Consider the following 24,465-nt stretch of genomic DNA (forward strand, 5'->3'; position numbering starts at 1 on the left):
GCACAAATGAACCAGCTGCTAGTTAACGAGAGACACCCGGAATGGCTAACCGAAGGCCGGACGGTGCTGATCCCCAAGGACCCCAAGAAGGGACCGGTCCCCTCCAACTACCGACCAATAACCTGCCTCAGTACTACATGGAAGCTCCTGTCAGGCATCATATCGGCTAAGATGAACAGGCACATGGGTCAATACATGAGCGGGACACAGAAAGGAATTGGCAAGAATACCAGAGGCGCAAAACACCAGCTACTGGTAGACAGAACAATCAGCTGAGACTGCAAGACCAGACTGACCAACCTGTGCACTGCCTGGATTGATTACAAGAAGGCCTATGACTCAATGCCCCACAGCTGGATACTGGAATGCCTAGAATTGTACAAGATCAATGGGACCCTAAGAGCCTTCATCGGGAACTCAATGGGGATGTGGCGTACAACACTAGAGGCCAACTCCAAGCCCATAGCACAAGTCACCATCAAGTGCGGGATCTACCAAGGAGATGCTCTGTCCCCACTGCTGTTCTGCATAGGCCTGAACCCCCTCAGTGAGATCATTATCAGAACTGAGGGGATTGAACTACCAGAAGGCAACATTGCAGACATAGAGGACAGTTACAAGTACTTGGGGATCCCGCAGGCGAATGGGAACCATGAAGAGGCCGCTAGAAAAGCTGCAACCACCAAGTACCTGCAGAGGGTCAGGCAAGTCCTGAGGAGTCAGCTGAATGGTAAGAACAAGATCCGGGCCATCAACACGTACGCCCTGCCCGTGATCAGGTACCCTGCTGGGGTAATAGGCTGGCCAAAGGAGGAGATAGAAGCCACTGACATAAAGACAAGAAAGCTCCTTACCATGCATGGAGGGTTTCACCCCAAGTCCAGCACCCTGAGGCTGTACGCTAAGTGGAAGGAAGGGGGCCGGGGACTGGTGAGTGTCAGCACCACAGTCCAGGATGAGACAACGAACATCTCAGAATACATTGGGAAGATGGCCCCAACTGACCGAGTGCTCAGTGAATACCTCAGGCAGCAGAAACCCAAGAAAGAGGAGGGAGACGAGGAACCATCATGGAAGGACAGGCCCCTGCACGGTATGTACCACCGGCAGATAGAGGAGGTGGCTGATATCCAGAAATCCTACCAGTGGCTGGACAAAGCTGGACTGAAAGACAGCACAAAGGCATTAATCATGGCAGCACAAGAACAAGCTCTGAGCACAAGATCCATAGAGGCTGGGGTCTATCACACCAGGCAAGACCCCAGGTGCAGGCTGTGTAAAGATGCCCCAGAGACAATCCAGCACATAACAGCAGGGTGCAAGATGCTAGCAGGCAAGGCATACATGGAACGCCATAACCAAGTGGCCGGCATAGTGTACAGGAACATCTGTGCCGAGTATAACCTGGAAGTCCCGAGGTCAAAATGGGAGATGCCCCCAAGGGTGGTGGAGAATGACCGAGCTAAGATCCTGTGGGACTTCCAGATACAGACGGACAAAATGGTGGTGGCTAACCAACCGGACATAGTGGTGGTAGACAAACAGAAGAAGACGGCCGTAGTGATCGATGTAGCGGTTCCGAATGACAGCAATATCAGGAAGAAGGAACACGAGAAGCTGGAGAAATACCAAGGGCTCAGAGAAGAGCTCGAGAGGATGTGGAGGGTGAAGGTAACGGTGGTCCCCGTGGTAATCGGAGCACTAGGTGCGGTGACTCCCAAGCTAGGCGAGTGGCTCCAGCAGATCCCGGGAACAACATCGGAGATCTCTGTCCAGAAGAGCGCAGTCCTGGGAACAGCTAAGATACTGCGCAGGACCCTCAAGCTCCCAGGCCTCTGGTAGAGGACCCGAGCTTGAAGGATAAACCGCCCGCAGGGGCGTGCTGGGTGTTTTTTTTGCTGACTGACTTTACATGTATTCCAGGCAATGGCAGGAGAATAGAGGCGGGACATTGTCTGAAGTTGTTCTTTTCTCACATGTAGCACACACAGCAGGGAATAGTGCAATTTAGAAATGTTCTTACTTCTGGAAATACTCTGTGTGGTTTAAATGAGGGAACTGCCTTGGTAGTATGGTAAAGTAATGCATTAAGTGTTACCACCAAATTAAAGCTATTTTTATACACAGTCCCCATTTTTCAGAGGCTCAAAAGTAATTTGTCAATTGACTGACAAGCTTTTCAGGGCCACGGAGGTCTGTTCCCTCATTATTTCATGACATATCAAGCAGGTAAAAGTTTTGCATTAGATAGCTTTTCGTTGGAACTGTCAATATGAGGTCTGAAGAGATGTTAATGGAAGTAAGGGAGGAAAAGGAATTAAACAAAATAAACCTATCAGGAGAAGACCAAAAACTTTTGGAGTGGCCAGATCAACGATATGGTGCATTTTATAAAGGAGGAAGCAGAGGACAGCTGAAGTGGATGATTACATAATTATGTCCACTGTTAAGACAAACAATTTCACAATATCCAGCCAAGAACATTAAAAGGGAATCGTAGATCTACCATCAAGAGATGCCTTTATGACTACAAAGGTTTTACAATAAGGTGTGAACCACTGGTTACGCTCAAGAACAGGAAAGCCAAAAGAGCCTGCGCAATTCTGGAAAATGTCTTGACAGATGAAACCAAGACTAGCCTTTACCACTATAATAATTAGAAAGAATTATGGAGAAAGAGTGAAACAGCTAATAATCTAAAGCATATCACGTTATCTCTCAAACATGGTGGTGGCAGTGTTTTACGATACGTGTATGTATCGCTGCCGGTGGAACTGGGTCACCAGTAGGGATGTGTATTGATAAGATTTTCACGATTCCGATTCCATTTTCGATTCTGTTTAATGATTCGATTCGTTATCGATTCTCTTATCAATTCTTATTTCTAAAAAAGGAGAACACTAAGGTCGCATAGCTTAGAACTTTGTTTTACATCTTCTCCTTGAACAAGAAAGAAATTTAGGAGTAACATGGCCTTACAAACCCAACACTGAGATCTTAAGAGATCCAGCCTACGGCTCTTCAATGGGATGTCACAGGGTCCCCGGGGAAAAAAAATTGTAAATGTAAAATAATAAAATAAATATTCTTCTGTCGCAATAACAAAGTATAACATAAATTATTCTGTAGCAATTAGAATAGAATAGAATAGAATAGAATTCAACTTTATTGTCATTGCACATGCACAGGTACAGGGCAACGAAATGCAGTTTGCATCCATCCAGAAGTGCTTTAGTGATATAGATATATTACAATATATATTAGCAATAATATAGATATGTGAGTATATTACAGAAATGGGTCTATTATGGTATGTTATAATGTACACGGTATGAAGTATGTTGTGAATATTCTATAACTATAAGTATGTACAGGCTGTAGTGAGTACAAGCTATGTACAGGATATGAACAGGATATAAATATGAAAAACTATACATTACACGAGAATATCCAGTAATGTCCCTGCCTACAATTAAACACATTCACTTACCGAAAATTGGGGTATCTGCTGTGGTAAATGGGTGCAAACCTTTTACCACAAACTTAGTAACTGCTCGGTGACATTCGTCTATCCTGGCCTGAAAGGAGATGCTACCGGTAGACTGCAGCGAGAACTGCCAGCATCTGAGCCAGACTCTGTCTCTCTCATCATGGTCACCTAAATGCACAGTAATGGCAGGTTTTGTAATAAGGCAGATCGCGCTAACATAATATGCACTGTTAGTTGATTATTTACCTGCCGCATTAACGGGAGAGGACGTGCAAACGTTACTGCTGCTGCTGCTGGGTTGAGATTCACGAGTCCGGAGCGGAATTAAAAACATGACATTCATTTAAGGTCATCACGTGTTTTGTGAGCAAATGCTTTTGCATATTTGTCGTGTTTCCTCCCTTAAATGAAATATCTACTTTGCAAGTATTGCAAGTTGCCCTGTTGTCATCCGTTCTCGTAAAGTATAACCAAACCTTTGAGGGTTTGAGCCGCTTAGGCGCCGTGTTTCCTGCCAGATAAATGACGCTCCGCAACGTGGTGACGTCATTCGGGGCGACTGGAATCGATAAGGGAATCCTTTGCAAAAATGGCAAACAATTCCAAGGAATTGAAACAGGGGTTTCAATACCCATCCCTAGTCACCAGTGATGTGAGTGCGGATAGAAGGAGGGGGATGAATTTTGAAGCGTATAGGGCTATATTCTCTGCTCATATTCACACACAGTTCAAATGAATAATGATCCAAAGTGTACTGCAAAAGCAACTCATGAGTTTCTCAAGGTGAAGAAATTGGATTTTCTTTAGTGGCTAATATAGTCACATGATCTCAACCCAACAGAGCATAGTTTTCAGTTATTAAATACCAAACTGAATAAAGAAAGACCCACGAGCAAGCAGCACCTGAAGGCAGCTACAGTAAAGACTGGTAGAGGATCTCGAGGGAGGAAACATAGCATTTGAGGATGTCCAGGGTTTCTAGACTTCAGGCAGTCGTTGACTACAAAGGATTTTCTTCCAAATATCAAAAACAGTCCTTATGTTCGATTTTCCAGTTACTTTGAAAATGGGGTACTGTGTATAAAAATAGCTGTAATTCTTAAACAGTTAATGCCACAGTTTTCTTAAACCTCTTGAATTAAAGCTAAAAGTCTGCTTTTCAGTCACATACTGATCATTGATTGGTGGTGCAATCAAAATGACAGAAAAATGGGTCATTGTCCAAACGACACGATCCATGCTCAGCTATTACCTGCTCTGTTCTCAAATAGACACAATCAGACATCACCTGGACCGTTTAGCATCCATTCTCTCTTTGTGTGAGTTGGGTTTTCAAATGCTCCACTGTCAGATACAGCCTATATGTTCACACACATAACTGTCCAAGTGTTGTTTTGGAGAGATCTGTGTGTGTCTCTTTCATGAAAGCTTATCAGAGGGCAATACAGACCGCCAAAAACTCCTATTTTTCACAACCTATTGCTGTTAATTCACATAACCCTCATGTTCTGTATAATACCATTAATTCTGTACTGAATTCAGAGGATCATGTTCTTTTGCAATCTTCTGAGGTTATGTGTAATAAGTTTCTTAATTTCCTTGTGGATAAGGTTGCCAGTTTGAGACCCTCCACTTTATCTTCTGTTGGCCCGGCTGTGCATGTTCCCTGTTTAAATTTGCTTTTTGCTTTCCAACCAATTGTTCTACCTGAACTAGAGAAGCTTGTGTTAACTGCTAACCTATGTGGTTCTCCGAATGATGTCGCTCATCCCCGTTTCCTAAAAAAAGTGTTTCCTACTGTTGGACCACATATTCTGAACCTAATTAATACCAGCCTCTTGTCAGGTCAAGTACCAAGCGGGTTTAAGCATGCAGTTATTCATCCCTTACTTAAGAAGCCAGGCTCAGATATTTCAGTAATGTCAAACTTTAGACCCATCTCTAAACTTCCTTTTCTGAGTAAGATCTTGGAAAAGGTTGCTCACACTCAGCTGATGGATTATCTAAACAACTCTCAAATGTTTGAAGTTTTTCAGTCCGGCTTTAAGCCGTTTCATAGCACAGAGACAGCTCTCATAAAGGTTATGAACGATATCCTGGTAGCGACAGACTGTGGTAAACATGTAGTGCTTATACTACTAGATATGACTGCTGCATTTGACACAGTGGATCACGACCTGCTGATCTCTGGATTACAGCTTTGTGTGGGCATTTCTGGCTTGGCACTCCTGTGGATAAAATCAAATCTCTCAAACAGGAGCTTCTGTGTTAAGTTGGGCTCGTCATCGTCCTCTGTGGCCCCTCTGCCATGGGGTGTACCACAGGGATCTATTCTTGGGCCATTACTGTTTGCATTGTATCTCCTGCCACTGGGTGCGATCTTTCGTAAACACAAAGTTTCATTTCATCTATATGCTGATGATTGCCAGCTTTATTTTCCTTTCAGTCATTCTGATACTTCCCCAATTAGACTCCTGCTTGATTGCCTTAGTGATGTTAAGTCATGGATGGCTCAAAACCTTTTAAATTTTAATGAACGTAAAACGAAAGCAATTCTGTTTGGCCCGAATTGTTCCTCTGACATCCCTGATGTTGACCTTGCTGCTCTGACCCCTCACCTGAAGAGCTCGATTACCAATCTTGGGTTAAAAATCGACTCTGCACTTACCTTTGATGGTCACGTGAATGGGGTGGTGAAATCGTCATTCTATCAACTCAGGCGTCTGTCGAAGGTTAAACTTTTTCTTTCAAGGCGTGACTTGGAGACTGTTATCCACGCTTTTATAACCTCACGCTTGGATTATTGCAACTCCCTTTTAATAGGGGTTGGACTGGGCACTCTGACACGCCTGCAACTAGTACAGAATAGAGAGGGACCGATCCGATATTACGTATCGGTATCGGTCCGATACTGACCTAAATTACTGGATCGGATATCGGAGAAAAATAAAAAATGTAATCCGATCCATTAAATATCACGAAAGCACCTCACAAAACTTGCAACACGCCGTAACTCACCTCAGAACGTTAGCACGTCGGAGCAGTATGCATCACGTGATAGAGCGGCTGTGGCATGCGGGACCTGTTGGTGGTCTGGATAGCATGTGGAGCTTCGCTAGCAACCCGGCATTTCATCTCCGACAAAGTTATCCCGAGAGAAGTAAAGCAAGTGTGTAAGTCCATCTCTGAATGTTTATAAAGCATTCCTGCGTTAAGCTTAACAAGCGATATATGGAGCGACTGCCTCTCCTGCTGCTACTTCAATCATGAAACTGCTTAATGATCAGCTGATCGGCTTTTCTGTCGCGAGTCTGTGTCTCTAGTTTGCTTTTGGCCCACTTTGCACCAGAAAGAGGAAACCAGCGGCTGAACAACAGCAGCACGTTTAAGCTTGATCAGCTATTGTTAGAATGTATTTAATATTAATTTCTACTCGAGGATCTTTTTCTACGTAGCTGACGCTGGTAACTGTGCAGGGGCGGATCTAGCAAAGTTTAGCCAGGGGGGCCGATAGGGCATTAACAGGGAAAAGGGGGCACAAAGACATACTTTTCTTTCTTATTCTCATTTAAAATGTCTAGCTTTTGATAAATAATTATCTGACACCCAAAGTTTTAATTTGATGTAAAATGAATAGAAGTCAATTACTGTATATAGTAACTATTAAGTCTAATATATATACCCTAGTAAGCTATAGTACTTTTTCCTTTGGGAAGGTACCATCTGTGCAGTCTGCAATTTTGTTGAAGAAAGATGTTGAATCTATTTAATATTTCTTGAAAAATAATTGATTTCTGTGCTTTTTTTTTTTTCACACTGCATCAAATTAAGGTTGATTACGTCGATTAAGCATCATGAGGTGGAGCGTGAGGGGTGGTTCCCTATTTTTTATTTATTTATTTTTGTTGTTGCTGGGAGTTGGAACCCTATTAGTTAGGTTGCTTAATATTTATGCTAAGTACTCTTTAAAATACCAGAATAGGGAGGATGGTGTAGGTTTAAGTTTATTAGATTGATCAGTATTGCTGAACTATGAAATTTTTTTTTGCATACAGGTATAACAGAATAGCTTTAGTGTAGTTGTTGTTTTAAACTTGAGTATGAACTTATACAAAATGCAGCAAGATATTTAAAAAACAGTTTTGTTGATTAAAAAACACTATATCGGATTCATATCGGTATCGGCAGATATCCAAATTTATGATATCGGTATCGGTATCGGACATAAAAAAGTGGTATCGTGCCATCTCTAGTACAGAATGCTGCGGCACGGTTTTTATCTGGTAAAAGGAAATTTGAGCACATTACTCCGGTCCTGGCCTCCCTGCACTGGCTTCCAATTGAATTTAGGATTCATTTTACAGTTCTTTTATTGGTTTTTAAATCTTTAAATGGTCTGGCACCTGCGTATCTGTCTGATTTGCTGAAGCCCTATGTCCCCACTTGTTCGCTCCGGTCAGCTGAGCAGCTGTTGCTCTCAGTCCCCAAATCACGGCTGAAACTGAGAGGAGACCGAGCGATCTCTATCGTGGCCCCTAAGCTTTGGAATAATCTTCCTCTTCACATTAGGCAATCGACATCAGTGCTGATTTTTAAGTCCAGATTGAAAACGCATTTTTATTCACTGGCTTTTGACTCAGTGGTTGACTGACTTGTATTTACTTGTATTTTATTGTTTTCGCTATGTTTATTATTTTATCGTATTTATTATTCTTATGGTATCTATTATGTTTCTATTGTTCAGCACTTTGGTCACCCTTGTGTGTTTTTAAAGTGCTATATAAATAAACGATGATGATGATGATGATGATGATGATGATGATGATGATGATGAAAACTGCATGATAGGAAGATGTCAAAGCAAGGTTGTTGTTTTTTTTATAAGCACAGTTTTGTACAAAAAGTATCATAATTGTGCTGAGGTGTCTAATCAGCGTACCAACACAGTTCAAACATGTCTTTTAGTGCTATTTGGTGCCAGGTACCAAACATTTGCAGATTTTTTTAATGATTTTCTTTTAGTGGCCAAGAAAAATAACATAAAAACTGCCTTTGCTCTTGCTCTGTGTGTTTGAGCATGGTGGAAAAATGCATCCCCTGATTATTTTTATTTACATAAAGCATACATGTGCCTGCTGCAGCTAATCATCTGTCCACATTTGCAATCAGCTGTGTAAATAATTGGCGGAAGGATTTTCTAACCACAGACTTAATGACAATTAGTCTGTCGCCACTTTATAACTGATGTCAGCTTCTCTTTATGCGCCCAATTTAGGACCAGTGTTTACTCATATGGTACAAAAAGACTGGCTGATGGTTAAAAAAAAGTCCATAGGCAAATTGGTTCCACTAGTACACTATTACCCATAAATGTTGCAGTAAAGAAACAAGATGGCTTGGTTAATTTTTAATGTTATCACTGTACTGCATGGGGGTGGGGGAGTGACACGTGTGGCAATGGGAGATGGGGAGCAAGGGGTTGCTTTAATTGCATTGCATTTTCTGGTGATATTATTCATTGTCAAGGTGCAGTCAGAAAGAATTGCATTATGAAGACAGCACTTTAGGGCCTGCTGTCGAACTATGAATATTCATCGCTTATTCTGCCAAAAGCAATTTGTTGTCGCTGTGTTTAAAACCATTGATGTGCTTTCCAAGTCTGGAGGCTAGAAGCAGACTTGCACATGTGCCACGAGGTAAAATGTTATGTTTCTAATAAAATGCATTTTCTCTCCTATCTTGATGTAGAATAAGAGATATTTTGAGTCAATAGTGCCATTATTTGCAGATCCCAGCCAGCAGTCAGACGTATGCGTTGTTTGCTGAGATAGCAGCCTCGGTGTCTGTGTCAGGTGAATTAGAGATTCCCCTCATCTGTCCTTAACTTGGGTCGCTTACTTTGAAGTGTGCTCCAAATTTGCCGTCTTCTTCCAGTCACATTTCTCAAATAACCGAGGTACTAAGAAAACTTTTTAAAAGCAGAAAATAGAAAAGACATTAACTCCGAGGCTCTGCTTAATGACTTTCCCAAATGACAGAGGCTTACTCTGCCTTGTACACTGAAGGGAGGGAGAGGGAGGGCAACGAAGATGAGGAGGGCTAAGAACAAAAAGCTTCCTAAACTGCAGGAGTCCGACACAGATGATTGCTTTGCAATTGCAAACTATGTAACTGTTAACTGCTCTTATTTTATTTTCCTTTAAAATAGTTTAATCATATCAAACAAATCACAGTTTCTTTTTTCCCCAGTACTATTAAACTAATACTTTATGTACTGTAACAAGCCCTATTAGAGTGTTGTTTACAGTATTAAAATGCCATCTGGATCTGAAGGTCTAGGTAAAGCAGAACATATGCTAATTCAAGGTGTAAACACATGCACCAAACAGTGCCATAGATCTGTGACTGAATTTACAAAACAGTTGTTTTTTTTATTTCAGCCACAGTAATCTGCAGTATATGTATGCTGTTCGTACTGTGTGTTCAGATTTGTGAAGAGGTACTCGCGGTGTACAACCATCATGACTCATTGTGAAGTTCGCCCTGCTCTCAGTTTCACAGAGGCTCTCTGCATGATCAGGGTACACTAGTAGGATTCACAGCAGCCGCAGACACTTTTTCTGTGTGGAAATACTACCTGTCTGTCATTTCATGCGCCTCCTGTGAAACACAACCCGCTCCCAAATGGAAAGCAAACATGCTGTTTTATATTGCTTCAAATTACCCCCCAAACTATCATGTTTGTTTTTAGCCGAGCTGAAATACACACTGAAATACACTGAACTATAATGTAGAATCTGCTGTCCTCTTTAAAAAAATATACATATTTTTTTTTTAAATATACATATTCTTTAAAGGGGAACGTATTTTCAAGGCTACATCCAAATGAACAATGAGAACGTTAATATCAAGTGTCTATCGGGGAAATATTCCATTTCTCCGAATACTTTGTTTTGTTTGCGACATACTGGCAAAACTAATGACTTTGCCATCAGTCTCAGCTGCAGTGCTTGATGTTAATTTGCATATATTAGCTAACTAAAATTTTGAATATGGGAAAGATAAAAATTATACCAGATAAAATCAGAATTTTAGAACTGTTTTTGGTCCCAGTTCTAAAGTTAGCATTTAGTTCAAAGCAAGTTTTAACAAAGGAACACTCCTTTCTTGTACTGGGTTCTGGGTCATGGCTCCTTTTGCCTTCAGAAGTTCCTTAATTCTTCATGGCATGGATTCAATAAGCTGCTGGTAACATCAGACATTTTATCAGACGTGATAACATCACACAGTTGCTGCAGATTTGTTGGCTGCATATCCACAATGTAAAAGTCTTGTTCCATCACATCCCAAAGGCGCTCTACTTGTTTGAGATCTGATGACCGAGGAGGCCATTTGAGTGAACTCTGAGCTTTGTGACATGGTGCGTTATCCTGCCGGAGGCAGCCATCAGAAGATGTAGACGCTGTGGTCACAAAGGGATGGACATGTTAGCAACAAAACTGAGAGACTGTGTTTAACTGATCCTAAATTGTACTAATAGGTCCAAAGTGTGCCAAGCAAACATAATCATTGATTCAGGGCAGGATGGATCAATGCTTTCATGTTGTTTATGCCAATTTCTGACCCTGTCGTCTTATTATTGCAGCAGAAGTTGAGACTCATCACATCAGGCAATATTTTTTAAATCTTCTATTGCCTAATTTTAGTGATCCCATGTGAACTGTAGTCAAATTTCATCCACAGTTTCCTGGTCTTAGGTGACAGGAGTGGCACTCAAGTGGTCTTCTGCCGCTTTAGCCTGCTGCATCAAAGATTTACATGTTATGCATTGAGGTGTTCTTCTGCATACATTGGTTGTAATGAGTGGTTATTTGAATTACTGTTACATTCCTAGTAGCTCAAAGCAGTCTGGCCATTCTTCTCCTCAACTAGGCTTTTTTTCCCTCAGAGAATGTCTTGATCACTAGATATTTTCTCCTTTTCAGACCATTCTCTGTAAACCCTAGGGATGGCTGTGCGTGAAAAATCCCAGCAGATCAGAAGATTCTGAAATACACCAATTATCATGCCCTGTTCAAAGGCACCTATTAAATCACCTTTCTACCTCAAACTGATGCTCAATTTGAACTTCAGCAGGCTGTCTTCACTGATTAGATGTTTGCATTAACAAGCAGTTGAACAGCTCTACTTAACAAAGTAACCGGTAAGCATATTTCACCCCTAATACTTCTCTACAAAGCATGTAGGTTTAAATCCGAGTGAGCTGCTGCTGGCCATGCCCTTTTTAGCTGTGTTTAAACCCTGTGAAGTGAGCACAGAGGAAACCAAACAGACATATGGTATATGGCTAATGAAAAGCATAGCTTGGAGTGAAGGACATAATGTGACATAAAAACACAGTAAGCCATACTCAGTGGTTATTAATTGTTAAATTAGTATTTTCACTTCTTCTGATTACAATTTTCAGATCACTCAGGCCTGTGTGCATATGCTTAACGCTAATGGTAATGTTACCCACATGAGCTGTATAAATTGCTGAGATCTTCCTCATGTTGTGGGGATGTTGCCATGACAGTCATTGAGTTAGCATTAGCAGAAAGAAAGACTGAAACAGTGACAGACTGCAGCTGCTTTGAAATGAACTGGTCAGGTGTGTGCCACTCAGGTGTGTCTGTTTACTCGTCATGACTGTGCTCATCCAGTTTGATGTCATAACCAGATGCAAACTGAATGGCTCATTTAGAGACACACTTTATAAAGTGTGGAGAGACGAAAGAGAGAAGGGGAACAGTCTCTTCCCACATTTTGTTGGTCTCTGGAAACTCTGAGAAATGTCAACACATTCGGATACCTGTTAATAAGCGTCGCCTGCGATCTCATTTTAATATCAGGTGTAAATTGAGCTGTATTACTTTACACAAAGGGTGGCTTTTTGCACTCCAACTCCATTGTTTCCGTGTGTGTATATATACGTGCGTGTGTTTGTGTGCAGGCCTAGGTTTTAGTGATTCTCTGCTCATCTATTTTCTGTCTGCCAGAGAGCATCTGCTTCTGTCTGAGCTGATCATTCAAAGATGGACACAGAGAGGGGGAGGGTGTGTGGAAATGCGTGTGTCTGTGTGTGCATGTGTGTCCAAACCTGTGTGGCTCATGCTGATGGTGATTAATTCTACAGATGTGTATTCATGAAAGGTGCAGTGTCTTTTGTCTACTTTCCTTTTTTTCTCCACCTCTCTTTATCTTCTTTTCCCCCTCATTTGTGTCTCCCTTCCTACATCCTATATCTTTTCACGAACCATTATTATTCCCCCAATGCAGTCTGAACCAACACACTTCCACCTGCCAGCCTGTGTGTGTGTGCATGTGTGTGTATTAGTGTGTCCTCTGTCCAAAGTTGTTAAATATTCTAAAGACAGAGACCTCTTTTAATTACCCACTAATCACACTTTTAATTACCTGCCACACACACATCCATCACTGACCAGACTGTACACGCACAGGCTCATACACTCACATCCATATCTGTCATTAGGAAGAGTTTTTAACCTATCGACAAAACAGAGGGAGGGAATCCAAAGGGGAGAATGAGTGAGGGAGAGAGAGAGTGAAAGACTCCTCAGTGCACTGAGGAGTGACTGATTAAAGTTTGGTTTTGACACTCTTGTAAAAAGCTTGCAGGTTATTACTGCTTGGAGAGACAATGGAAGAAATTAAAGAAATGCATAAAAGGTTGGAAGTGCACTGTTTTCAATTAACACCTTTCTTTCTTTCACACTGTAGATGTATTGTCAGATTTCTTAAGCCAAACACCCTGAGGAGAGCTGGACAAAAAAAAAGAAAAAGGACATAATGCTGATTGACTGGTTAATATCAGGGCCTAAAGATTATATCCTCAAGATCAGAGAGCCGGATCAATAAGCAGAAGGTCACAAGTTTCCTTTCTCTCACAGACAAATAAAGGCTACATTTTAGAACTTCCTGCTCTTGGGAAATTACATTCTCGCTTTCCGTGCCATAACCTCTTTGCTCATGTATTCACGTGGGAGTTTTGCGTCTATGACTTGGGGGCTTATGTCAAGAAATAAATGCGTTCACACTGTTTAAAATGCTGACCCAAGGTCCCCTGTTTTTTGTTCAAACACGTAGCTATCCATTCTTATTGCACCAAACTCTGCTTTCCCTCTTGCTCCGTGCCACAGGGTTTCTTTTCATCATTATCACCTTTCCTTACGGGATAATTATGAGCTCACACATACAACTGAAATCTACATTGGTATATGAACTCCAGTACTCACCAACGAGCTCATGCACATAATTAGTCAGTCCCATAAAGGCTTTTAATTTTTCTGTCCATTTGCACTTGCACCTGTTACAGCAATTTCTGTTCGCCAAACAAATGCTTTCACCTGAGTGGGTGCAGTTGGGGCAGAGCAGGTGGCTAGCATTTAGCAAGAGGCACACTGCAATTTAGGACCTTTCTTGCATGAATTTATGTATAAATAATGCCCCCCTGTAAATATCATAAAATCGTCTTTCACATACCTTCGTTTTTTTTGGGGTTTTTTTAACCTTTTGACATACACTTTTCATGTGGACCACCTAAGTATGGAGTTTAAGACAAAATAAAAGGTTTGAAATTAAAGGTGAGGGCTGAAATATACTTTCACGCATGCATGCTGCCCATTCCTGGCCAAGGTGGTCTCAGCCTTTTGTTCCGAGTCATTTCAATTTCACGCTCGTGTACTAAGGTTGTTCTCGCAAATATTTGCCCAGTTTCAGGAAAACATACACAACTATCTGTCTCGAACAGGTCAGCATCAGCGATGCATTCACTGATGCGGCTACGAGAGCAAGTCTGTATGTTTGTTACAAAATAATATAAATTAAAATGTGTTTGCCTGTAGGCAGAACCTTTTTCCTTTAGCTGTATTGATTTCCTCTCACCATGGTAACAAGTGTATCCGTTAAAAACCTTGTTTTACAGGAGATGCTGTAACTGTGTGGTTGTGCTGGTGTTAATAATCAACCAGGGACATTAAGCTTGTTTACGCAGCACTATTACTACTGACCTTTAAAGCTACAGAAGCAATTTGTCTACAGTAATATGTTCCCGTATTTTTATAAAGTACCACTGTGACCCCGTGTGCCCATATTTATACGCTCACCATATCAATTACAATTTAAAGCAGGTTGTGTTTCTGTAGTAATTTCACTTAACATCGACCAGAGTTAGAGTCTAGTAAAACCTAAAATTTGACCAATCTCTCCTTCAAGATTGCGTCCTTATGCACCTCCAGACCACAGTTTCAGCACGGTTGCTAATTCTCGATCCCTCTGTGGACTTGAGGTGGGGTGACTGTGGCTCAGGAAGGGAGAGCATGCCATCTACCTATTGAAAGGTTCTTGGTTTGATCCCTGGCTGCTTCAGTCTGTGTGCCAAAGTATCCTTTGGGCAGACATTGAACCCTCAGTGGCTCCTTGAATATAGGGCTTTGAGTGTTTAAGCAGATTAGAAAAGTGCTACATAAGAGCCAGCCCACTTACCATCCCGCTGTGACCACGTAAACTCTTAATGTCCTTCTGAACCACAACTTTGTCCAGGGTCAGGTTGTCAGTGCAGAGTTTGGCTGTAACAAACTGAGGTGTCTGAAGGATCATTGGTCAGAAACAACCTGAAACCACGCGTGTCATTGTCTGCAACACCAATAATCTTTGCTCAACACCAGCTCAAATCACCAGATGTGGCTCCCTGAAACTTTGACTGGAGCTGAAATTGAAAAAAGAAACTGAGGAATCACTGCACTGTTGTGTGTCACAGACACACAAGTGTAAGTGGTCAGAACTTCCAGGGAGAGATCTGAAAACATTAGCCACTGCCCAAGGACATGACGTGTAAGAAGACAGGTATGGGTTTTATTTTTGGGTGGAGTCTTTATGATTAAATCTTGTATTAGGGTGCTATGGGTCATTAAATTAAATTAGAGACCATTTTACACAATTTCTGCATCATTCTGACAAATTAACTTAATTTTAGGTGGTTAATTAGGACTGCAACCAACTCATCATTTTCTTGATTCGTTGATTTAGGAAAACATGAAAAATGTTTCTACAAATGTCAGCGTGTCAACTGAACTGTATCATAATATATGAAGCTACTTCGGTTAGGCAGGTCTGTATGCAGGGCACAGGGTGCAAACTAGCAAGCATCAAACTGTGAAAAGTAATAGCAAAGAATGTCCTGTGTCACAAAGTGAGTTCTGTGTTGTAAAGGCATAAAATCACAGAGGCTCGAGTCGTGCTCTTTACTGACAAGTTCAAATGTTCACACGAACCACAATTAGAAAATGATGTCTCATTATCAACAAGTGTGGTTATTATCAGCCCTCTGCTCAGCCCATATCTGCAGCTGAGCAGAGAGAGGGAGACTGAGAATGAGGTGTGTTCCTCCAGTTGAGAGGAAGACAGAAGGAGCGAGACAGAAACACGGGGAAAGAAGTCCTCGCCAGTTGTGTGGTTAATTGGTAGCAGACATAATTAGTGCTAATTAGGATAATAGCCATTCGTCTAGAGATCCATCCACCTAATGGGACTACAACACTCAGCTGCACACACGCACACCAGCACACAAAAGGAGTTGTTACCATCCATCCAGTCTCCTTGTGAGAACAATGTGGTCTTGTAGTGTAGCTTTAACGCACGACCTGGTAAGACAGACGAATGCTTGTCCCATGCATGCATGTGAAGAACAGCCTGTATGTGTGCGCGAATAACTAAGAGGCAGACGTAAAGCAGAGGTAGAAAGGAAGCGAGTCATGGAGCTCGTGTAGCTGAACAAACACAGAGTGGAGAAAAGCCTCCTTCCTCTGTTTGCTCAGCATCTAGCCTCATCCCTCTCTTCCTGCTTCCATCTCACCCTTGGCCTGCTCAGCTTTCCTTTCCTGTACCGTTGCCTTTACCCACTTCTCTCTGCCTGTCCCTCCGGCCATGCCAAGGGACATTAAAAAAACACAGCCTGTCCCACAGCCCTCTCTCGCTCTCTCTCTCTTTCTCACACACGCGCACACACACACACCAATTACTTTCAGACTGAAGGCCCTAGGCTGTGTGTGCTCAAGGATGCTCGATTATGTGTGTGTGGGCATGTGCCTGTGTGTGTATTTTATGGAGGACCTACAGTGGCAGTGGCAGCCAGCCAAGCCAGTGAGTGACCACAGAAAGGTCTTTCTTTCTGTGTCCGTTTGACCGTTTGAAGAAACTGTAAAGGTGATTGAGGATACAAGCCTGTGATTTAGGCACTGCGTTAATTACAAGTCACAGAGCTGCAGAGTGTGTAGGGCGGAAGGTAGGGGAATGTTTTCTGAGTCAGTGAAGGGGCTGTTAAAATCTCTCACAAACACATTAGTGTTCATTACTGTTGTAACCTCTACCATCTTTCTTTCTTTTTTCCCTCTTTCTCATTCTCCCTGTCTTTATTGGTCTCATGTGCAGTCACATGTACAGGCTGTATTTCTTTGAGTGGAAAATGCATTAAGATTTATTAGCATAGTCACCACAGTGACCGAGAATACCTTCAAATTGAGTTTTTTGAGTTATTAATGCAGTGTAGGGTGAAATTTTAATAAAGTTTTGAATGTGGTGGCAGTTGGGTTGTAAAATATATGACTAGGGGTGTTTACATCACATACTTAAATCTACATTTGGTCTGGGACTGTTTAGTTCCTACCAAAAAACTGGTTTGTAGCTGGGGTATTTACTGTTCTTTTAAAGAGCCTAGTGGTCCCACTTTAAAGTAGCTTTGGGTCTCATGTCTACTAATTGGAAGGTCAGTGGTTGGATCTCTAGCTGCTGCACTCTGCATATTGAAGTATGCTTGGGCAAGATGCTGGGCTGTATGGCTCAAATACTTATTTCACTAAATCAATGGTTTCCCCCCACTGTATGTTGCAGTTCATTTACCATCTATCAAATAGAATTGTGGAGAATATTTGCTGGGGCTCTGTTTAGTTCCACTGAGATGGGATGCCTCCAGTGTAAGATACTGTTTCCCTGAGGGTACCACAGCACACAGGGATGCCTCAAGAGACCATAATGTGCTTTGAACTTTGTGAAAAAAATTGTGAAAGGTCCTGAAAGGTGACTCATGCCTCCATAAATCATAAGTCCATAGTACACATATGACTGACCACATCCTTACGTATTTGTTATTTAAAGAACTGAACAGGAACAGATGAGGATTAAAGAGAAATTTGTGGCATGAGGACAACAGTGGAAGGTATTTTGGAAACTAAAGGTAATCTTGCTTTACTAAAAAATACTGTAAGAAACTAACGTGAAGATCAGCCGCTATCGAACTTGTCACCTGACACCTCGTTGTTGAGAGAGACGCTTTGGTGGATGTGGGACAAACAAGTCAACAGGAAAGGTTTTTTTTATGCCTGAGTTCAACTACTATAAAACTGAAGCTACCAATTAAACCTAATGAAGTGCTAATTTATCCAAAACTGTAAGCAAATGCTAATTAGCATTAGAACTGCTTCCCATCATTAAAATGGTGATACCAGCTAAGTTGACAAGGCCGCTAATGCTCCCATTGGCACTCATGAGGAGCTGCTGCTAAAGGTTAAGAAGTCACACCCAGTATCACTGTCAGACAGTTTTCTATTTGAAATCCCATCATGAACTCCATCATATCTCCAGGAATCCTCCCGTTTAAAATGAGTGCTGCACACAGCCGTGTTTTACGTGACAGATGCAGCAGTGATGTCCCGCCGCTTCACCTGCACAAAACACCCAGGGATGAAAACAAGCTCCCTTCCTCTTCTTGTCAGGAAACCAGCGGAGTCAATGTCCTGCAAGGTTTGAGTTTGTGCAACCTGTACATACAATAATTCACTATGATGAAGCTAGCAAAAAACACAAACTCACTAATTTGCTACTGCTCAGGCTCACTATGACGCCTGCTACTGCAAACGAGCACTAAGCAAAAAAAGGCCACTCCCCCCGAAAGTGTTTTTGAAGCACTGCTTAAAATGCACACTTTTTGATCTGAATTTCAGCCTTTATGTCAAGCGAAAAAAGAGTAACTTTTAAAATATTAATTTCTAAGAAATATTATATATGAATAGAGAGAAAAATTTAACCTGCAAGTTGCTCTTGAATGTCTTCACATAATTTAGGCCACATAATTTGTAAGGGTCCTGTAGGAGGTGGCTCGCATGCAGGTCTGACTGTGTGGCTCTGGGTGTACCCTACGGGTGCCTTTTAATAAATGTGAACGTTAGCCTTTTATCATTTTAATGTAGTCCAAAATGGTTTGGCTTTGATTTAAATTGAGGCCTTGTAAATAGTTGATGCACATTTTTAATGCATCAGCAGCCGCCTTCCATTATTTCTTTCCATTTGGTTCAGTTCCAACAAGCTTATTATAGAGATGTGGAGTTGTTTTGTAAATGCTTTGTTTTCCCCTTGATTACGAGATACAGGAGTAGCAGACATTTAATGTTTTAAGTGTTTGGGGGAATTTATTTAGAACGACTTTAGAGCAACTGCCAAAGCGTACGTAATGGGTCTTGTTGCATGCATGCCCGTCTTCTTGTTGAACACAGCTGGATCACCCTGTTATCTTTGAGTAACTGAAGTGTTAGATCCAATAAGAGACTTGTAATATCATTAAAGTCACAGTTTTTACTTTGTTAAAACAGATATCTTAGTGGTATATACACCTACGTATATGTATAGTATATAAATAGCTTTTAGCTACATATGTGTTTTGTCATGGTCCCTGAGGTCTTGGATCCTCGTTTTAGATTTTTTTTATTTATGAGTTGTGTTTTCTTTTAGTTTTGAAAAGGATTCATGTTTAAGTTTCTCCTTTGAGAGTTCATGATTCCTTTTGATGCTTGTGTTTCTGTATATACTTTCCCTTTCATATGAATCACATTTTCATCCATTTCCCTCTGTGTTTCTTATTTAACCCTATCATGCCTTCTTCCATGTTAAGTTACGGGTTTACCTCCCATTTTATTTTGATAGGCTTTTGTCTCTAGTGCTTTGCATTTTTTTTTACTCCCTCGTCTCATTGTCTCTGAGTAGTTTCAGCTGTGTTCCCCACCTCTTTCTATCTTATGCATATGAGTCTCTCCTTGTGATTTATCATGTCATTTTTGTTACTGTGTATCCTTTTTTTCTGCTTCCTAGTCTCCTAAGCATGTTCTAGTTGTTTGGACTCCTTCTTGTCTTTTGGATTTTGGACTAACTGATTTGATGGATCAAGAAGTATTAAAACGTCTTCCTCACAGCGTTTCATGACATGTTTTGGTTAATCGGGTTAGGTTAAGCTGTGATTCTAAAATGGCCATAGGTGTGAACATCAGTGTAAATGGTCGTCTGTCTCTGTGTTAGCCCTGCGACCTGTCCTGGATTTACCCCGCCTCTTGCCCAATGGCAGTTGGGACAAACTCCTGCCCCCTGACCCTGAATTGGATGTCGAAGAACAAGGATGGATGGTTTCATACTTTGATTTTTACCATGTTTGTCTTTAATCTGAATTTAAACAGGCTTTAGAAAAATCTAAATCAGAAACTGCAATTTCTTTTCTGTTATGACGTTGTGTTTGAAAGAACTGTCGGTCAAAAATTCAGATATCTGTTTTGAATGTTGATGGAATAGCTTCTTTTTCCACTGAGCACATTATGACAGTTTGAGTGTGATTTGGCGACTTTAACGCGTCACTTTACCGCTGTGGCAGAGAAATAAATGTGTGTTTACTTGTTGAGTTTCACATAGATAAAGTCTGACTTTTTAAACAAGAAAAATAATATATCTATATTCAACCTGTAGGTTTCTCCCTTGTTGTCATAATCTGAAACTTAAGCAAAGGTTTCTTTTTTTAGGAAACTTTTGAACCATTCCATTTGAGCAAAAGGATTAAAGTGTGTTCAGCAAATATACTGTAAAACAAATCTCCAACCCCAGGCTGTGGTGACAATAGGTTCATTTAAGCTGTGCATTGGAAATCACTAAAGCACTCACTGTCAAGCTGCTGGAAACAGAATGTCAAGAACTACTGGCAGTGGTCCAGTTCTCTGTCTTAACTCAGTTAATCCCATTAAAAAACAAACTCAAAACAGATCTGTCATATTGTGCGTAACTGCTGTAGGAAAGTTTAGTTGTCTTGTTTCTTTTCTCATTTCACCATCTGGATCATTCCTAACTTTCTCGCTTGCTACACTTACATTACCATCATTTACAGCGTCTTATACTATCCTAGACTTTCAGCCTATCTTTGGGTCCAATTTGCCCCAAAGCATCACAACAGGAGCTGGCTGCCAGGCACTGCATGAAAAGTAGTTAACTACCAGTTTTGTGTTCACTCTGAGTCTCTGTGCATTCAAGCTGTGTTGAAGAATAAAGGTGGTCATACTAAATATTCCTTTCAAACTAAGTGTGCTCTGTTTTTGCCTTGTATACTCTTCTATTTCCATGTATGCTAGCACATGTTTTAGTAAAGCACTGCATTTAAAAACATTACAAGAGTTTGGCTCCTTGGAAGCAAAATATAATGAATTGAGAGGTGGGTCAAGACTTTTTCATAATACTGTATGTTTTGAGACAAAATCCCCCAAATAACACTTTTACTAATTAGGATGTCATTATGCCAGGATTGTTTATTGGCTTTAGTTCTTATGCCAGCTTTTATTTCAAGTTGTGCAGACAAAGAAAAACACAAGCCAAAAATAAATGCTGTCGTAGCGTATATTGGATGAATATGGTACAGAAGCTTTCCCCTCCTCTATAGATTCAAAACAGTGCACTCGGTGGAGCTGGGTTTTATTGTTACCAATTACTTTGGGATAGAGAACAACACCACAACTCAATTTGACAGGCAATTCTGAGGGCAGGAATGCTTAAAAAATCTGAATACTTCACCCCAAAGTAAAGTGTGTAGCAACAAAATCCCCAGCTAAAAAGACAAGTAGAAAAATTTATATAGGCGCACATAAGGTTGCCCTCAGCATACACGAACCTGTGTACGTTAACTATCAATCAGTCTCACAGAGAACATATTCATGTGTCCGCTGACTTGAACACCAGAGTAAATATTCAGTTCAAACGGCTGAGAGGCACAGTGAATGGTCCCAACTGTGCGCCTGCCTGTTTGAGTAGGTGTGTGTATGTATGAGGTGTAATATGTGGGTGGCTGGCTGGCACTAGCTTTGCAGACAAAGCTGCCAAAAAACCCTACCTGCTGTCTGGACTCGGTTTACAGTGTAGTGTCCTCCTCCTTCTGCACTGCTGCCACACTTCTCCACACAAGGCTGCTGTGTGTCAGAAGCATTGTGGTTTAAGAAGGTGGCACGCTGCTTATCAGGGATAGAGGAGGAGGGCAGGCGACTCAGTCCATGGACCTGGCACACATGCTCACACACAGATCAAAAATACACACATTCACGCACTCGCTCACTCATCCCCTGGCCTGCGACGTGTGTGCTAATTAGCTCTTTTCACAGTTTGGTGTGTATGCGTGTGCGTGCTTGTGTGTGTGTGTGTGTGTGTGTGTGTGTGTGTGTGTGTGTGTGTGTGTGTGTGTGTGTGTGTGTGTGTGTGTGTAAAGCAGCCAGTGTTGCATTGCGGTCACCCATGAGTGTTTATTAAGTCTTGGGGCAGTACACTTAAATGAAAGACCAATCTGGCACGGCGCTTCGGTTCAGAGAAGTCAGAGGAGAGAGAGGGGAGGGTAAAGCAGGACAGTTATATGAAGTGATTGGGGGGGGGAATCTCTCTGTGAGAGAGAGAGACAGCCAGAAATAAAATACAAAGAAAATTGAAAGAAACCAAGAGAGAAATGTGCAGATTGTAATCTGAGTGAGAATGGAAATGGGATTTGAAGGAATGAGTCACAGAGGTTGTTATTTATTTGTTTTATTGTGTGTGTGTGTGTGTGTGTGTGTGTGTGTGTGTGTGTGTGTGTGTGTGTGTGTGTGTGTGTGTGTGCGCGTGGAGTGGGGGTACAAAGAGAAAAAAAATGATGGGATGCTGTGATTCAGAAAGGAAAGAAGATGGGATGGGATGTAGCTGATTGCTGTATTTAATTTTTTCTGCCTTGGGAAAAACTCTCTCTCTCACAGACATAAGCATGCAGAGTCATGCACAGTTTTACAACTGGGTTTGTGTTTCATTAAAAGCCCGAACAATTTTGTCCAGTTTAATTAAATGCAGACCTAAAAGAGAGCCGAAAGTCACATGTCATAATAAATTTGAACGTATATATTCAGAATAAGAGGTCACTCCTAAACTTCTACATATCTATCTGTATGCTGGTGCATGTTTCTGACTGTATTGTCACTCTTAAGATGAGGCTGTGTAGCCACCCTCCAGGTATTGGGAACTAGCACTGACATTTTATTATTTTTTTGAATTATGGTCCTCTAATTTCTGTCGCCTGACTTCTTATTCTTATTGGCATTTCATTTTGTACTTCGTTTTTTCTTCTTTTTATGATATGAATTTTCCATGCGGAGATGTAATGAGAAATGGAAGTCCTGCCAATTTGAATTAAATGGAACATGCCGTCAGCCAATGTCATGGCATACAGCTTCACATGTAAATAGTACATATGATGGCATTTGTGAATGGGAAACAAAAGATACTCCATAAAGAAATTCTTTTAACTCAACAAATGCTTAGATCTTAATTGGTCTAAATTCAGCTCTGACGCCCACTGAGCGTCTTTGTCTTTGTTAAATTGGTGAATTTAGATTCCCTCGAACCTCCCAGGCTCTCTCCTACCTCAGACACTGTAGGCGAGTAGAAGCCAGCCCTCTCTGTCTATTAATCAGCATGTGCTGGGTAAAACAGATGTGATGAAATGGGCGGGTCAGTGCACTTAATGAGCTTAACAGCTATAAATTACATTACGGAGCTAGGTGAAGATGCAGAATTCATCCCTGCGTTGAAATAAGTGAGAAAGAAGAGAAGAAAGGTTTGGTTAAAGCCTCCTTTTTTCAGTGAGTGATATGCACACAAAATCCAACCGGCACACATTGACATACGCTCACACAAATAAAGTGTCAGTGTCGGGGTTGAGGCTCTGGCTCTTGAAGTTGTTCTCCTGGGAAATCACGCTGAATAAATTTAGACCTGAGGAATTCTGCCTCGGTTTGAGTGTGTTTGTCGGAGAATCGTCGAACAACTCCATGTGATCCCATGACTCACCACTCCTTTCAATAAATATTTCAGTTAGCAGTTCCTATATTTCTTTCTTGCACATTCAAGCACTTCTTTGTACTTCATCACTGGATATACGATAAAGAAACTCCCCCCCCCCTGTCCCTTTTGAGATAAGACAGAAGGGAAGAAAGCTGGGAAAGGCACAAAGTAAATAGCCTTAGGGCAGATTTGATCCCAGGGCTCTGCAATAGCTTTATGGCTTATGGGGTTGCCTGCTCAACCTGGTGAGCTACACCAGCACCTCCATGTTTAAATGTTAATGAGTGCATCAACACAGCCATCTTTAAGGCCCCGGTCACACAGGCCTAGAGACAGGTTGGCAACCCCCTGGCCCCACCACTAGTTGCTAGAGAAAAATGAGTACTCCCCAACATTTATGCTAGTGGTTGCTGGTAGTCGCTGTGAAACTGAAACACAAACACAACATCTGCTCTCTGAGAAGTAGTAAAACTGTGATAAGTTCAATGCATGCCGGGAACAGAGACCATTCATCTTCAAAGTAGAAGGTGTGTCTTTTGAAACATGTTGGTTTCAGTAGTAAGGCACAACATTTACTTTCAAGGTGAATGGGCTTCCTTTCTGGTTTGCTAGTAACCAAAGCAATCACCCAAAGCAATCACAAGGAGGTTTTTGGTCTTTCCAACAGAGTTCACATAGCAACAGCAAGAAGCCTCCAACAACCACTAACCAGCTGGTCAGGGAATACACATTTTTCCCTAGTGATTGGTGGTTGCCATAGGGTTGCC

At 41.5% G+C, this 24,465-nt stretch overlaps 1 protein-coding gene across 4 annotated transcripts in view; it reads left to right on the plus strand.

Annotated features, from left to right (window-relative positions):
* The window catches only part of LOC309709152 (protein sidekick-1-like), a 302,493-nt gene that overhangs the window by 127,304 nt on the left and 150,724 nt on the right, over positions 1-24,465 (plus strand). The gene's annotated exons all lie outside the window — the stretch shown is intronic.

This window comes from Aulonocara stuartgranti (assembly GCF_965226115.1).
Source record: "Aulonocara stuartgranti genome assembly, chromosome: 6".
In the NCBI taxonomy this organism is placed as follows: Eukaryota; Metazoa; Chordata; class Actinopteri; order Cichliformes; family Cichlidae; genus Aulonocara; species Aulonocara stuartgranti.